The following is a 15,045-nucleotide window of genomic DNA, read 5'->3' as shown; positions in this document are numbered from 1 at the left end:
TATTAGGAGAACAGCCGAGTTTCAATGAAATCTGTTTCAGGCGTTGACTCGCTGCAGGGGTGGTCGAGTCGGCTTTTGATAAAAATTTAAAAATAAAAAACAACAAAGGAGATTTTTTTTTCAATGGGTTTCTTCGAGCTCAAATCAAACATGATATATCAACCGGTCAAAAGTGACTTGACAGAATCCAGCGAAAAAATGTTGTGGGACAGCCATTGGATATTTTTGGATATTTTTGAACAATATTATTTTGACTGTAAACTAGACAATATTTTTTAAAATCGTATTTTTCTCGCTCGTCTCACACAACGCTTCCTATCGTACTGTGTGTGAAATAAATAAATGCACTTGTAAAATGTAACAGCCTATCCTATATATATATATATATATATATATATATATATATATATATATATATATATATATATATATACATACACATATATATGTAGGCCCTACATATTTAAGTTAATAATAAGTTAATAATAAAAAAAACTAAGACAATCTAGCATATAGTGTAATCTTGACAAAAGTTCTATACGTAGCCAATATACTTCTAGTCTACGTTTCCACAATGACGGTTGACGTGGGGTGGAATGGATTGAAGCCCCCAGTATCTCTATCCATCATACTTGATCTGTCATCCCGATTTCTAGCCGCCAACTTCCGGACAGCAGAAAGCTTTCTCGATTAATTTATTTTACTTTCCTTTTCCTTTGTTTTTGCTTTGTTACCGTATTCAACAAATAGAAAAAAAACAAAACAAACAAAAAACAAAGACGTGATAGCATCAAAAGATCTCTGTGGCCGATAACCTACTCCACGTCAGACATATAATGGGTGGCACATTTGTTTTTTTTTAAACGCTAGGCAATTTGGTTTTAAATTTTTTTAGTTTGAACTTCGAAAATTTCTATTGTCCCCCCCCCCCCCCACCCCCCAGAGACAGAAGCTCATCCAGATGGATAAAATTATAAAACAGTTTATCATTTTAAATACCTGACCATCACCTTTAATCTAACCGTAGTTACTCCTAAGGGGGATAATACGAGAACCTTAGTGCTAAAGCACTTAAATCACACACACACACACGCAAGAACGCACACACACACACACACGCAAGAACGCGCACACACACACACACAAGATTTTGAGATAACATAGCTCACCAATTGAGATCGGATATACAATGTAAAGTTTTTTATATCGACTTAAACAATACCTGACCATAACCTTTAACCTAACCGTAGTTACTCCTAAGGGGGATAATACGAGAACCTTAGTGCTAAAGCACTTAAATCACACACACACACACACACACGCGCTAGAACGCACGCACACACACATAAGATTTTGAGATAACATAGCTCACCAATTGAGATAGGATATACAATGTAAAGTTTTTAATTTTATAATCGTTGTTTAAAAACGGGACTTTAATAAATACTTCAGCATAAATATATGTAGATCTGATACAAAATCAAACTAGATGAGTAACTACAATTGCTTGGTTTGATTTTCACAAAAGTACTTTTGAATCTAGACTCATCAACATAAAAGTATACTTTTATCTTTTTAAAATAATACCTGAATTCATACATTCCACTGTCAGATTCATCTCACACCATATATGGTTTTCTCGACCCTCACCCAAACTCCCCTACATGGCGCCTGTATTATTAAATACACATAGACAGTGAATTATCTATGAATTACTCATAACAGAATCACATGTATTAGCTATACGATTCGATAGCACATGAATAAAATATGAGTTAAGTATATGTCTGGGACGTCTAGGTAACGAGCATTCGTGACGATCTTACATACACAATTATTTGTTAACTATCTGTCTTTATTAGCACGTAAATCCAAGGGAGATAATCGCTAAAAATCTGGATCGTACGAGATTAAAGTTATCTCCCTTGGTATAAAAATATAAGCTGAATAATTTTGTATCTCTGCTATAAACTGGTCTTGTAATGATAAAGAATAAATTAAATAAAAATCGATACAAAAAATAGTTGCATCATTTTTTTTGTTGTTGCTGCAACTGTCCCCGATTATATGGTATCACTGACAAGCTGGTCTCTAAAGAGAACTTTGCTAATATTGTCTCAGATCACGACGCAGTGACCTTTGTAAAAATGTGACTTCTGACCATGGTCAATCTGTTCTGTTTCTAAAATATTGGGGGGGGGGGATACAGTTTCCAGAACCGATGTTTGCTAAACGATAAACCACCAACACCCAAGATGATTACGGAACCACAGTAGAACATTACGATAAACCACCAAGACCTACTAGTCTTTGAATACAACCAACACCCAATACTCGTTACATATAATTACATAAGTCTTTAAATATAATTACAGTACTGCTGCAGGACGCATGACAATATAATTGTAACAGCCAATACTCTTTGAATACCACCAGCCAGACATAGTAACACTATATTTTAAAATTCTTGCTGCTCCTTGACCGATATTGAAGACGATATCACCGCACCTAACTCACACCTTTGTTAGAGAGCTGCAAAACTTCCTGTCTGTAAACTGACCCTTTCATCGTGGCACTAAGGAAACCCATTCTTATCATTATATTGCTCCAAAAAAAAAATAGATAAAAATAACTTTAAGGATGCAAATTATTATAGGAAGTAAATTAATGTAAAATATGTTTCATACTAAATATTTAAAAGTAGGTGGATTTTTTAAAAAAAATGCACCACAATTTTCGCAACAAGTGATTTCTAACGCCCCCCCCCCCCCCCCCTTACCACCTCCTGAAAAAACAACCAAGCACCGATTGAAGTATCTTGATGAAACCTCTAGTTAAACTGATCAAAGCACAACCAGATACGATGCGATACCGCCTGCTTTTTTCCCCTCTTCTACCGTGGGTAGGGCGTCTGCTATTCGAAACACGCAGACATCGTCAAGGGGGAGTTGCTTCTTTTTATCATCTGGCGTTTTAGAACAATTTCCTGACAGGCATGGGGGCCGCAGTGATGATAATGAGCAATTTAGCCAACTGCGCGCGTGGGTGTGTGTCTGTATATGTGTGCGTTTGTGTATGTGTGTGTAAAGGAGGGGGGTGTTCAGTGAAAACAAGGAGTGTCTTGGACACCCCCCGAGCAAGTCTAAACAGTTTAAAACCACGCTGGGCAGAAACCACCTTGCAGTATGTTTCAGTAGGCAATTTTTAACTGCGGAGTACACGCTTCAGTTCTTTCATATAGCCGGGTAAGTAAGTAAATTGCATGTTTTGGTATGCGCAGGTTAGTTAATTAAAGTTTTTCTTAGCTATGTTATATACGTTAGTCCATAACGTAAAAGTAAAGAATTCTGTTTAGACTTAGCGATCCATTAGGCAAATGAAGTAGAGTTTATGTTGTTTTACCTGGGCATATGGAGGGAAGGTGTGATTGGCACTTTACCCAGCCGCCTTTACTTTCCCTAACATGAGTTAGGTACCCATCAGCGCTGGGTGAACTCAGGGTCATTCTACTGACTTGAATTCGGATTCGAAGTCAAGACTTTTGGGTTAGCAGCCTGGGGCTCTACCGCATAGGCCACGCAATCCACAAGAGACTATCACCTTAATTGTAAAATTGGTTCGCTTTTATAAAGTGAGTCGGCAGTTTAGTGAGGTTTCATCCAACCGTACTCACTGATCTATAATATTAAGTGTCTATTTTAAGTGTGGTTAACTGAGTTTATAAAATCTTGAATTATGAAATCTACTTATGAGTGTGTGGTTCAAGTGGAAATGTGAGACGGAAGGAACGACAACTGTAAAATGGTCAACAGAAATCCGGTAGTGGCGTTACATCTAATGTATAAGACACGTTTTTGTTGTTTTAAGATAAATATAAAATATTTAAAAGAAAGCTCACTAAACGAACAGCTGCGTTTTTATTGATAGTTTAATAAAGGTAATACACTCCAAAAGTCGTATACCATTCGATTTTCAAGAAATCTTAGACGTGTTTTATAGTTTGATTTCAATAATAAGATCACAACAAAATTAATTTGAACAGTTTATAGTAAACTACTTCAATATAAATATTGTTGCCTTTAGAAATTTAATAGACTGCAGTTTATATACCTATCGCTTAGCCATGGGGATCCCATAACGTGAACAGAAATCGAAGACGTAAATAAAATGCTTACCAACCCCTTAAATCTAGGCCGCTAGGCCACGATTTTGTGAATGATTTTTTCTCCATATTTATAAGGCTGTGTGCTGGTCAGGCCCTGGGTCGCAACGTTCTTTGTAATTTTGTCCTGTACATTGTATCGTCACTAGCATAAACTGTTGCTTTATGGTCATTACAAGAATAACACTGATCTTTTTTTTTTTCATTTGACTTCATTGAAATTTTTTTTTCTACGATACATCAAAAGTAGCAACTTATAATCTTTTCAGAAGAATCGACAACTCACGGGGTTAAAATTATATGAAGATGGAACCACTGACATCAGATACCGACGCCAACGCCACCCACCATTACCACACCACAGTGGGCATTATGATATGGTACTACGTCAACGGCGTGGCTGGCTCCATCATCGCCCTGCTGGGTGTCGCAGGAAACGTCGTCTCGGCCCTGGTCTTGCTCCACCCCAGCATGAGAAACTCCACGTCCGTTCTGTTAGTCGTCATGGCTGCGTACGACACGGTTTTCTTACTGCTTCATATCCTACTCCAAGGCTTGCCGCTCATCTTCTTCACTCACCTCATCGCTGATGATTTTATCGTAGTTCGGGAGTTTCTGTTCAAGTATTTCTACGTGGTCATCCACACGGCTCACACGGGGACGATATACATGACGTTGACGGTGACGCTGGAGAGGGCTATGGTGGTGTTGTTGCCGCTGAGAGCTAAGCTAATCTGTACGAAACTGCGAGCTGGGATAGCTTCCCTTGTGGTCACGGTGTGGTCGATACTTTACAACGCCCCGAGGTGGTTTGAGTTCACCCGTGACAGCAACTGCACCGTGGCGGTGACCCAATTCAGCGTGACGAGATCTGATTTCGGGCGGAGTTACCTGTTCGAGGTGGTGTACCTGGTGTACTGGAACAGCGTGTTTCACCTGTTGTTACCTGTCGGGGTGATCGCTTACCTGAACGCTAGAATGATCCAGCGCGTGTGCACGAGGGGTCGGCGCGTGCAGCCCCACGGGACGTGCGACCAACAGACGCGACTCACCATTATGATCATCGTGCTCACGGTTATCTTCTGCGCGTGTCAGCTCTTCGCGGCACTAGAGCTCATCTTGTACCCCAACGCGCCGGTAGGGGGCGCGGAGGAGGACGACACATGCACCCTCGCATGCTATGTCATCGGCGCCCTCGCCGAGACCTGCACCCTGCTCAACTCGGCCACCAACTTCCTCGTCTACAGCATCTTCGGCAAGAAGTTCCGGCACTGCCTCCGGCACGTGTGTTGCGCCGTGTGTCGGACCGGCCGGCGCGGCACCTTGTCTTCATCGTCCTCTTCCTCCTCCTCTAAGCGGCTACGTGAGACTACCACCCGTCAGACCAGGAAATCAAGTCTGATTAGACTAGCCAGTGACGACAGCCGGAGAGAGTCAGGTCTAGGTCAGGCCAACACGACAACACCTGACCAAGATATCTAGCCCAGTTGGACTAACCAGTGAACACAGGTGTTGAGATTGGTCAACTGTTCAAAATTTGATCTTGCATGTTGACTTTTGAACAGATATCTAACCTTTGACATCTTTGTATATTTGGTGGAATATTGAAATCGTGGAACCCATAGTCTTTGTTGAACTCCAATTGCCATAAGTTACGGTGAAATTGATTCATTATGATGTTCCTATATTAATTTCAAGTATATATATATATATATATATATATATATATATATATATATATATATATATATATATATATATATATATATATATATATATATATATATATATATATATATATATACAAAAGTATAGTGTATTATACAAAAGTATATTACACTCGAATTATTTCACAAATAGCCTGAACAAACCTTTTAAAAAATGTGTTTCAATAACAACATTCTTGCATTAAAATTGTATACATATCACTTGTGTTTTTATTAAATCCCACTTTATATCAATATATATAATTATCTACGAGGGGACCATGCGAGACACCACCAAGACGTAAGCTCAACAGACCATATTGGTAGTGTCAAATTCATAAATTATGAATTACTCAAAAATAGGAATTAAACTAAATAGCGGCGTAGGCTACGTCGCGGGTCAGCTCGAATTATATATTTGAAAATTCTGCGTCGAACCCATCTACCAGTGGCGTAGGCAGGGGGGTTAGGGGGGGGGTCATAACCCACCATAGGCCCCTCGGTATATATATAAAAAGTATGAGGGGGTGCAAATCGAAAGTTTGAGGGGGGGGGGTGCAAATCGAAAGTTTGAGGGGGGGTGCAAATCGAAAGTTTGAGGGGGGGGTGCAAATCGAAAGTTTGTCCCCGGGTAAAAATTGGAACCCCCCCCCCCTTGAGACGATCCTGGCTACGCCACTGCCATCTACTACATAAGGAAAGAAAAATTCTTTGGAATCTGAAAGGCTAGGCTTAGCACGTTTTACTAATTGAGTTTATTGTGTACGCCTATGTATTACTGCTAGAGGAAATACCGAATCTTTTATAGTTTTAGAACCGTCAAAGGCTCATTCATCACTAAAATGCCAACTATTTTAAGTCAATATGTTTACAAATGGTTGTGTTTAAAAACGATAACATTCACCTAATATAGCTTTGGCTCGCCCAAGCATAATATTAATTACGAGCCGACCCGCGGCATTACATACGCCACTATTTAGTTGTTGTTTTTTTAACTTTTCAGTATTTCATAATTTTTGAATTCGACAGTACCAACAGTGCCACTGAAAATATCTCTTTAAAACACTATCAGTAGCTCGTTAAGTACGATAACCCCCTCCCCCCCCCCCCCTTCCGTTAAAGTAAACTCCACTTAGTTACCCCCCCCCCCCCTCCCCCTACGATTAAAATCGTTTCAAACTAAATTATCTGCCCCTAATAGTCGTCACTAAACCCGGCTCTGTTTGTAAACATTTGCATGAACCACAGCTCACCAGACCATGTAGGGGTGGGGGTGGTAGGGAGCGCGCTTACAGCTTGTTTTCTAGCGTCTCCCAGAGGAGAATTATATATATAGATGGCTGATGAATTGATTAAGCCGAAATACATGGAAGAATATTGGTCTAATAATAATATTTTAAAAGTTTATAAATATATGAGAACTTCCAAAAAAGAAGTGTAAGACATGGAATTATAGCAATAAAAAGTCAGATCGAAATCATTTACATTTAGCGTTTGGATTTTTATTTTCAAAAGGTCTCAACAAAACAAAAAAAAGAATATGCACACAAGAAAAGTCATGCTATTTTTAAAAAGCAAATCACGGCACCGAAACTGGCCAATGGAGTCACTCGCCTCGGGCTGGCGATGTGTGGCGACCCGGAGGGGTGGGGGACAGGTTAAGATATGTGACGGAGCATACATTATGTATTTTCAATGTTCAAAACAAAAAACAAACTGCTGCTAAGCTTTTGAATGAAGAACGAAATTCAACTCGCTTCAGGAAGAGACAACACATTTATATAAGGACACTATTTCTGAAGGGTTTCGCCATGAGCGACGCATGTATTCTCGTCGATAGTAGAATAACCACTGCGGACATGGCTGCGAAAACAGCTGTGCTGAACCCGCTCGGCAAAATTGCGATCCATCCCGAGCATGGTCGGTGCACTTTCAATAAGTTTCTCATTTCGCAGTGCCAACAATGTTCTTATTCGGCATGCGGGCGCTGACCATTGTAAGAACAGAGGTGCTATTTGTGGCTTTCCAATCATTTCATTTGGAGTATGACAGGGGATAGCGCGAACGCAGTCCCCCCTACGAAAAAATTACGCACCCGAGTCACCCACATTTGGGGTGATCGCAGGGGTCAACCCACACGAAGTGCAATGTGCAGGCCTCGCCCTGGGAGGACCGCCTTGCTGATCATGGTGCCTCCTGTGCCAGGTAAGTATGAGTGATCAAGGGGCCGACTCACCACTTCAAAAGGACAATGAAAGAAAGCTAATGCGTTTCTGTGCATGCATATTGCAGCATTATAGTGTGGCTTGACATGTTACACTTCAAATTATCAGCAGCGGTTTAAAAAGATTCTTTTCAGCGGAAATACCAGAAACTAATACGTCTCTTTCAAGGAGCGATGGCGGGCAGTTAGGGGACTAAAAGATAGCCTACCGTACTCCGACTTGCTTCCCTTACCCCATCGTTTTTCAACTGGATTACTTCCCATTATTACGGGCTGCAACAGTGCGGAAGTCTCCGTTTCTTTCTTACAGTCCTGTTTAACATGAATGGCTTCCCTTTAGCGTAAGCTGACCGCCCATCACATTCCCACCCCGTAAAGTTTGGATTTTTATTTTCAAAAGGTCTAAACAAAACAAAAAAAAGAATATGCACACAAGAAAAGTCATGCTATTTTTAAAAAGCAAATCACGGCACCGAAACTGGCCAATGGAGTCTCTCGCCTCGGGCTGGCGATGTGTGGCGACCCGGAGGGGTGGGGGACAGGTTAAGATATGTGACGGAGCATACATTATGTATTTTCAATGTTCAAAAAAAAAAAAAACTGCTGCTAAGCTTTTGAATGAAGAACGAAATTCAACTCGCTTCAGGAAGAGACAACACATTTATATAAGGACACTATTTCTGAAGGGTTTCGCCATGAGCGACGCATGTATTCTCGTCGATAGTAGAATAACCACTGCGGACATGGCTGCGAAAACAGCTGTGCTGAACCCGCTCGGCAAAATTGCGATCCATCCCGAGCATGGTCGGTGCACTTTCAATAAGTTTCTCATTTCGCAGTGCCAACAATGTTCTTATTCGGCATGCGGGCGCTGACCATTGTAACAACAGAGGTGCTATTTGTGGCTTTCCAATCATTTCATTAGGAGTATGACAGGGGATAGCGCGAACGCAGTCCCCCCTACGAAAAAATTACGCACCCGAGTCACCCACATTTGGGGTGATCGCAGGGGTCAACCCACACGAAGTGCAATGTGCAGGCCTCGCCCTGGGAGGACCGCCTTGCTGATCATGGTGCCTCCTGTGCCAGGTAAGTATGAGTGATCAAGGGGCCGACTCACCACTTCAAAAGGACAATGAAAGAAAGCTAATGCGTTTCTGTGCATGCATATTGCAGCATTATAGTGTGGCTTGACATGTTACACTTCAAATTATCAGCAGCGGTTTAAAAAGATTCTTTTCAGCGGAAATACCAGAAACTAATACGTCTCTTTCAAGGAGCGATGGCGGGCAGTTAGGGGACTAAAAGATAGCCTACCGTACTCCGACTTGCTTCCCTTACCCCATCGTTTTTCAACTGGATTACTTCCCATTATTACGGGCTGCAACAGTGCGGAAGTCTCCGTTTCTTTCTTACAGTCCTGTTTAACATGAATGGCTTCCCTTTAGCGTAAGCTGACCGCCCATCGCATTCCCACCCCGTAAAGTTTGGATTTTTATTTTCAAAAGGTCTAAACAAAACAAAAAAAGAATATGCTCACAAGAAAAGTCATGCTATTTTTAAAAAGCAAATCACGGCACCGAAACTGGCCAATGGAGTCACTCGCCTCGGGCTGGCGATGTGTGGCGACCCGGAGGGGTGGGGGACAGGTTAAGATATGTGACGGAGCATACATTATGTATTTTCAATGTTCAAAAGAAAAAACAAACTGCTGCTAAGCTTTTGAATGAAGAACGAAATTCAACTCGCTTCAGGAAGAGACAACACATTTATATAAGGACACTATTTCTGAAGGGTTTCGCCATGAGCGACGCATGTATTCTCGTCGATAGTAGAATAACCACTGCGGACATGGCTGCGAAAACAGCTGTGCTGAACCCGCTCGGCAAAATTGCGATCCATCCCGAGCATGGTCGGTGCACTTTCAATAAGTTTCTCATTTCGCAGTGCCAACAATGTTCTTATTCGGCATGCGGGCGCTGACCATTGTAACAACAGAGGTGCTATTTGTGGCTTTCCAATCATTTCATTAGGAGTATGACAGGGGATAGCGCGAACGCAGTCCCCCCTACGAAAAAATTACGCACCCGAGTCACCCACATTTGGGGTGATCGCAGGGGTCAACCCACACGAAGTGCAATGTGCAGGCCTCGCCCTGGGAGGACCGCCTTGCTGATCATGGTGCCTCCTGTGCCAGGTAAGTATGAGTGATCAAGGGGCCGACTCACCACTTCAAAAGGACAATGAAAGAAAGCTAATGCGTTTCTGTGCATGCATATTGCAGCATTATAGTGTGGCTTGACATGTTACACTTCAAATTATCAGCAGCGGTTTAAAAAGATTCTTTTCAGCGGAAATACCAGAAACTAATACGTCTCTTTCAAGGAGCGATGGCGGGCAGTTAGGGGACTAAAAGATAGCCTACCGTACTCCGACTTGCTTCCCTTACCCCATCGTTTTTCAACTGGATTACTTCCCATTATTACGGGCTGCAACAGTGCGGAAGTCTCCGTTTCTTTCTTACAGTCCTGTTTAACATGAATGGCTTCCCTTTAGCGTAAGCTGACCGCCCATCGCATTCCCACCCCGTAAAGTTTGGATTTTTATTTTCAAAAGGTCTAAACAAAACAAAAAAAAGAATATGCACACAAGAAAAGTCATGCTATTTTTAAAAAGCAAATCACGGCACCGAAACTGGCCAATGGAGTCACTCGCCTCGGGCTGGCGATGTGTGGCGACCCGGAGGGGTGGGGGACAGGTTAAGATATGTGACGGAGCATACATTATGTATTTTCAATGTTCAAAAGAAAAAACAAACTGCTGCTAAGCTTTTGAATGAAGAACGAAATTCAACTCGCTTCAGGAAGAGACAACACAATTATATAAGGACACTATTTCTGAAGGGTTTCGCCATGAGCGACGCATGTATTCTCGTCGATAGTAGAATAACCACTGCGGACATGGCTGCGAAAACAGCTGTGCTGAACCCGCTCGGCAAAATTGCGATCCATCCCGAGCATGGTCGGTGCACTTTCAATAAGTTTCTCATTTCGCAGTGCCAACAATGTTCTTATTCGGCATGCGGGCGCTGACCATTGTAACAACAGAGGTGCTATTTGTGGCTTTCCAATCATTTCATTAGGAGTATGACAGGGGATAGCGCGAACGCAGTCCCCCCTACGAAAAAATTACGCACCCGAGTCACCCACATTTGGGGTGATCGCAGGGGTCAACCCACACGAAGTGCAATGTGCAGGCCTCGCCCTGGGAGGACCGCCTTGCTGATCATGGTGCCTCCTGTGCCAGGTAAGTATGAGTGATCAAGGGGCCGACTCACCACTTCAAAAGGACAATGAAAGAAAGCTAATGCGTTTCTGTGCATGCATATTGCAGCATTATAGTGTGGCTTGACATGTTACACTTCAAATTATCAGCAGCGGTTTAAAAAGATTCTTTTCAGCGGAAATACCAGAAACTAATACGTCTCTTTCAAGGAGCGATGGCGGGCAGTTAGGGGACTAAAAGATAGCCTACCGTACTCCGACTTGCTTCCCTTACCCCATCGTTTTTCAACTGGATTACTTCCCATTATTACGGGCTGCAACAGTGCGGAAGTCTCCGTTTCTTTCTTACAGTCCTGTTTAACATGAATGGCTTCCCTTTAGCGTAAGCTGACCGCCCATCGCATTCCCACCCCGTAAAGTTTGGATTTTTATTTTCAAAAGGTCTAAACAAAACAAAAAAAAGAATATGCACACAAGAAAAGTCATGCTATTTTTAAAAAGCAAATCACGGCACCGAAACTGGCCAATGGAGTCACTCGCCTCGGGCTGGCGATGTGTGGCGACCCGGAGGGGTGGGGGACAGGTTAAGATATGTGACGGAGCATACATTATGTATTTTCAATGTTCAAAAGAAAAAACAAACTGCTGCTAAGCTTTTGAATGAAGAACGAAATTCAACTCGCTTCAGGAAGAGACAACACATTTATATAAGGACACTATTTCTGAAGGGTTTCGCCATGAGCGACGCATGTATTCTCGTCGATAGTAGAATAACCACTGCGGACATGGCTGCGAAAACAGCTGTGCTGAACCCGCTCGGCAAAATTGCGATCCATCCCGAGCATGGTCGGTGCACTTTCAATAAGTTTCTCATTTCGCAGTGCCAACAATGTTCTTATTCGGCATGCGGGCGCTGACCATTGTAACAACAGAGGTGCTATTTGTGGCTTTCCAATCATTTCATTAGGAGTATGACAGGGGATAGCGCGAACGCAGTCCCCCCTACGAAAAAATTACGCACCCGAGTCACCCACATTTGGGGTGATCGCAGGGGTCAACCCACACGAAGTGCAATGTGCAGGCCTCGCCCTGGGAGGACCGCCTTGCTGATCATGGTGCCTCCTGTGCCAGGTAAGTATGAGTGATCAAGGGGCCGACTCACCACTTCAAAAGGACAATGAAAGAAAGCTAATGCGTTTCTGTGCATGCATATTGCAGCATTATAGTGTGGCTTGACATGTTACACTTCAAATTATCAGCAGCGGTTTAAAAAGATTCTTTTCAGCGGAAATACCAGAAACTAATACGTCTCTTTCAAGGAGCGATGGCGGGCAGTTAGGGGACTAAAAGATAGCCTACCGTACTCCGACTTGCTTCCCTTACCCCATCGTTTTTCAACTGGATTACTTCCCATTATTACGGGCTGCAACAGTGCGGAAGTCTCCGTTTCTTTCTTACAGTCCTGTTTAACATGAATGGCTTCCCTTTAGCGTAAGCTGACCGCCCATCGCATTCCCACCCCGTAAAGTTTGGATTTTTATTTTCAAAAGGTCTCAACAAAACAAAAAAAAGAATATGCACACAAGAAAAGTCATGCTATTTTTAAAAAGCAAATCACGGCACCGAAACTGGCCAATGGAGTCACTCGCCTCGGGCTGGCGATGTGTGGCGACCCGGAGGGGTGGGGGACAGGTTAAGATATGTGACGGAGCATACATTATGTATTTTCAATGTTCAAAAGAAAAAACAAACTGCTGCTAAGCTTTTGAATGAAGAACGAAATTCAACTCGCTTCAGGAAGAGACAACACATTTATATAAGGACACTATTTCTGAAGGGTTTCGCCATGAGCGACGCATGTATTCTCGTCGATAGTAGAATAACCACTGCGGACATGGCTGCGAAAACAGCTGTGCTGAACCCGCTCGGCAAAATTGCGATCCATCCCGAGCATGGTCGGTGCACTTTCAATAAGTTTCTCATTTCGCAGTGCCAACAATGTTCTTATTCGGCATGCGGGCGCTGACCATTGTAACAACAGAGGTGCTATTTGTGGCTTTCCAATCATTTCATTAGGAGTATGACAGGGGATAGCGCGAACGCAGTCCCCCCTACGAAAAAATTACGCACCCGAGTCACCCACATTTGGGGTGATCGCAGGGGTCAACCCACACGAAGTGCAATGTGCAGGCCTCGCCCTGGGAGGACCGCCTTGCTGATCATGGTGCCTCCTGTGCCAGGTAAGTATGAGTGATCAAGGGGCCGACTCACCACTTCAAAAGGACAATGAAAGAAAGCTAATGCGTTTCTGTGCATGCATATTGCAGCATTATAGTGTGGCTTGACATGTTACACTTCAAATTATCAGCAGCGGTTTAAAAAGATTCTTTTCAGCGGAAATACCAGAAACTAATACGTCTCTTTCAAGGAGCGATGGCGGGCAGTTAGGGGACTAAAAGATAGCCTACCGTACTCCGACTTGCTTCCCTTACCCCATCGTTTTTCAACTGGATTACTTCCCATTATTACGGGCTGCAACAGTGCGGAAGTCTCCGTTTCTTTCTTACAGTCCTGTTTAACATGAATGGCTTCCCTTTAGCGTAAGCTGACCGCCCATCGCATTCCCACCCCGTAAAGTTTGGATTTTTATTTTCAAAAGGTCTAAACAAAACAAAAAAAAAGAATATGCACACAAGAAAAGTCATGCTATTTTTAAAAAGCAAATCACGGCACCGAAACTGGCCAATGGAGTCACTCGCCTCGGGCTGGCGATGTGTGGCGACCCGGAGGGGTGGGGGACAGGTTAAGATATGTGACGGAGCATACATTATGTATTTTCAATGTTCAAAAGAAAAAACAAACTGCTGCTAAGCTTTTGAATGAAGAACGAAATTCAACTCGCTTCAGGAAGAGACAACACATTTATATAAGGACACTATTTCTGAAGGGTTTCGCCATGAGCGACGCATGTATTCTCGTCGATAGTAGAATAACCACTGCGGACATGGCTGCGAAAACAGCTGTGCTGAACCCGCTCGGCAAAATTGCGATCCATCCCGAGCATGGTCGGTGCACTTTCAATAAGTTTCTCATTTCGCAGTGCCAACAATGTTCTTATTCGGCATGCGGGCGCTGACCATTGTAACAACAGAGGTGCTATTTGTGGCTTTCCAATCATTTCATTAGGAGTATGACAGGGGATAGCGCGAACGCAGTCCCCCCTACGAAAAAATTACGCACCCGAGTCACCCACATTTGGGGTGATCGCAGGGGTCAACCCACACGAAGTGCAATGTGCAGGCCTCGCCCTGGGAGGACCGCCTTGCTGATCATGGTGCCTCCTGTGCCAGGTAAGTATGAGTGATCAAGGGGCCGACTCACCACTTCAAAAGGACAATGAAAGAAAGCTAATGCGTTTCTGTGCATGCATATTGCAGCATTATAGTGTGGCTTGACATGTTACACTTCAAATTATCAGCAGCGGTTTAAAAAGATTCTTTTCAGCGGAAATACCAGAAACTAATACGTCTCTTTCAAGGAGCGATGGCGGGCAGTTAGGGGACTAAAAGATAGCCTACCGTACTCCGACTTGCTTCCCTTACCCCATCGTTTTTCAACTGGATTACTTCCCATTATTACGGGCTGCAACAGTGCGGAAGTCTCCGTTTC

General features: G+C 43.0%; 1 protein-coding gene and 7 non-coding genes across 10 annotated transcripts in view; all 8 read right to left on the bottom strand.

Moving 5' to 3' along the window:
• LOC131946629 (leucine-rich repeat and coiled-coil domain-containing protein 1) overlaps positions 1–15,045 on the bottom strand; it is a 250,854-nt gene that overhangs the window by 153,504 nt on the left and 82,305 nt on the right. The gene's annotated exons all lie outside the window — the stretch shown is intronic.
• Positions 7,918–8,081, bottom strand: LOC131946672 (U1 spliceosomal RNA). The gene has a single exon (XR_009387762.1). It is a non-coding gene; the product is annotated as a U1 spliceosomal RNA (small nuclear RNA).
• On the bottom strand, positions 9,026–9,189 carry LOC131946671 (U1 spliceosomal RNA). The gene has a single exon (XR_009387761.1). It is a non-coding gene; the product is annotated as a U1 spliceosomal RNA (small nuclear RNA).
• Positions 10,134–10,297, bottom strand: LOC131946670 (U1 spliceosomal RNA). The gene has a single exon (XR_009387760.1). It is a non-coding gene; the product is annotated as a U1 spliceosomal RNA (small nuclear RNA).
• LOC131946669 (U1 spliceosomal RNA) lies at positions 11,243–11,406 on the bottom strand. The gene has a single exon (XR_009387759.1). It is a non-coding gene; the product is annotated as a U1 spliceosomal RNA (small nuclear RNA).
• On the bottom strand, positions 12,352–12,515 carry LOC131946668 (U1 spliceosomal RNA). The gene has a single exon (XR_009387758.1). It is a non-coding gene; the product is annotated as a U1 spliceosomal RNA (small nuclear RNA).
• Positions 13,461–13,624, bottom strand: LOC131946667 (U1 spliceosomal RNA). Its single transcript, XR_009387757.1, has one exon. It is a non-coding gene; the product is annotated as a U1 spliceosomal RNA (small nuclear RNA).
• LOC131946665 (U1 spliceosomal RNA) lies at positions 14,571–14,734 on the bottom strand. Its single transcript, XR_009387755.1, has one exon. It is a non-coding gene; the product is annotated as a U1 spliceosomal RNA (small nuclear RNA).

Source organism: Physella acuta, unplaced genomic scaffold (genome assembly GCF_028476545.2).
Source record: "Physella acuta isolate Inbredline_101_S28 unplaced genomic scaffold, ASM2847654v3 ptg000566l, whole genome shotgun sequence".
In the NCBI taxonomy this organism is placed as follows: domain Eukaryota; kingdom Metazoa; phylum Mollusca; class Gastropoda; family Physidae; genus Physella; species Physella acuta.
This window is presented reverse-complemented; position numbering and strand designations above follow the sequence as displayed.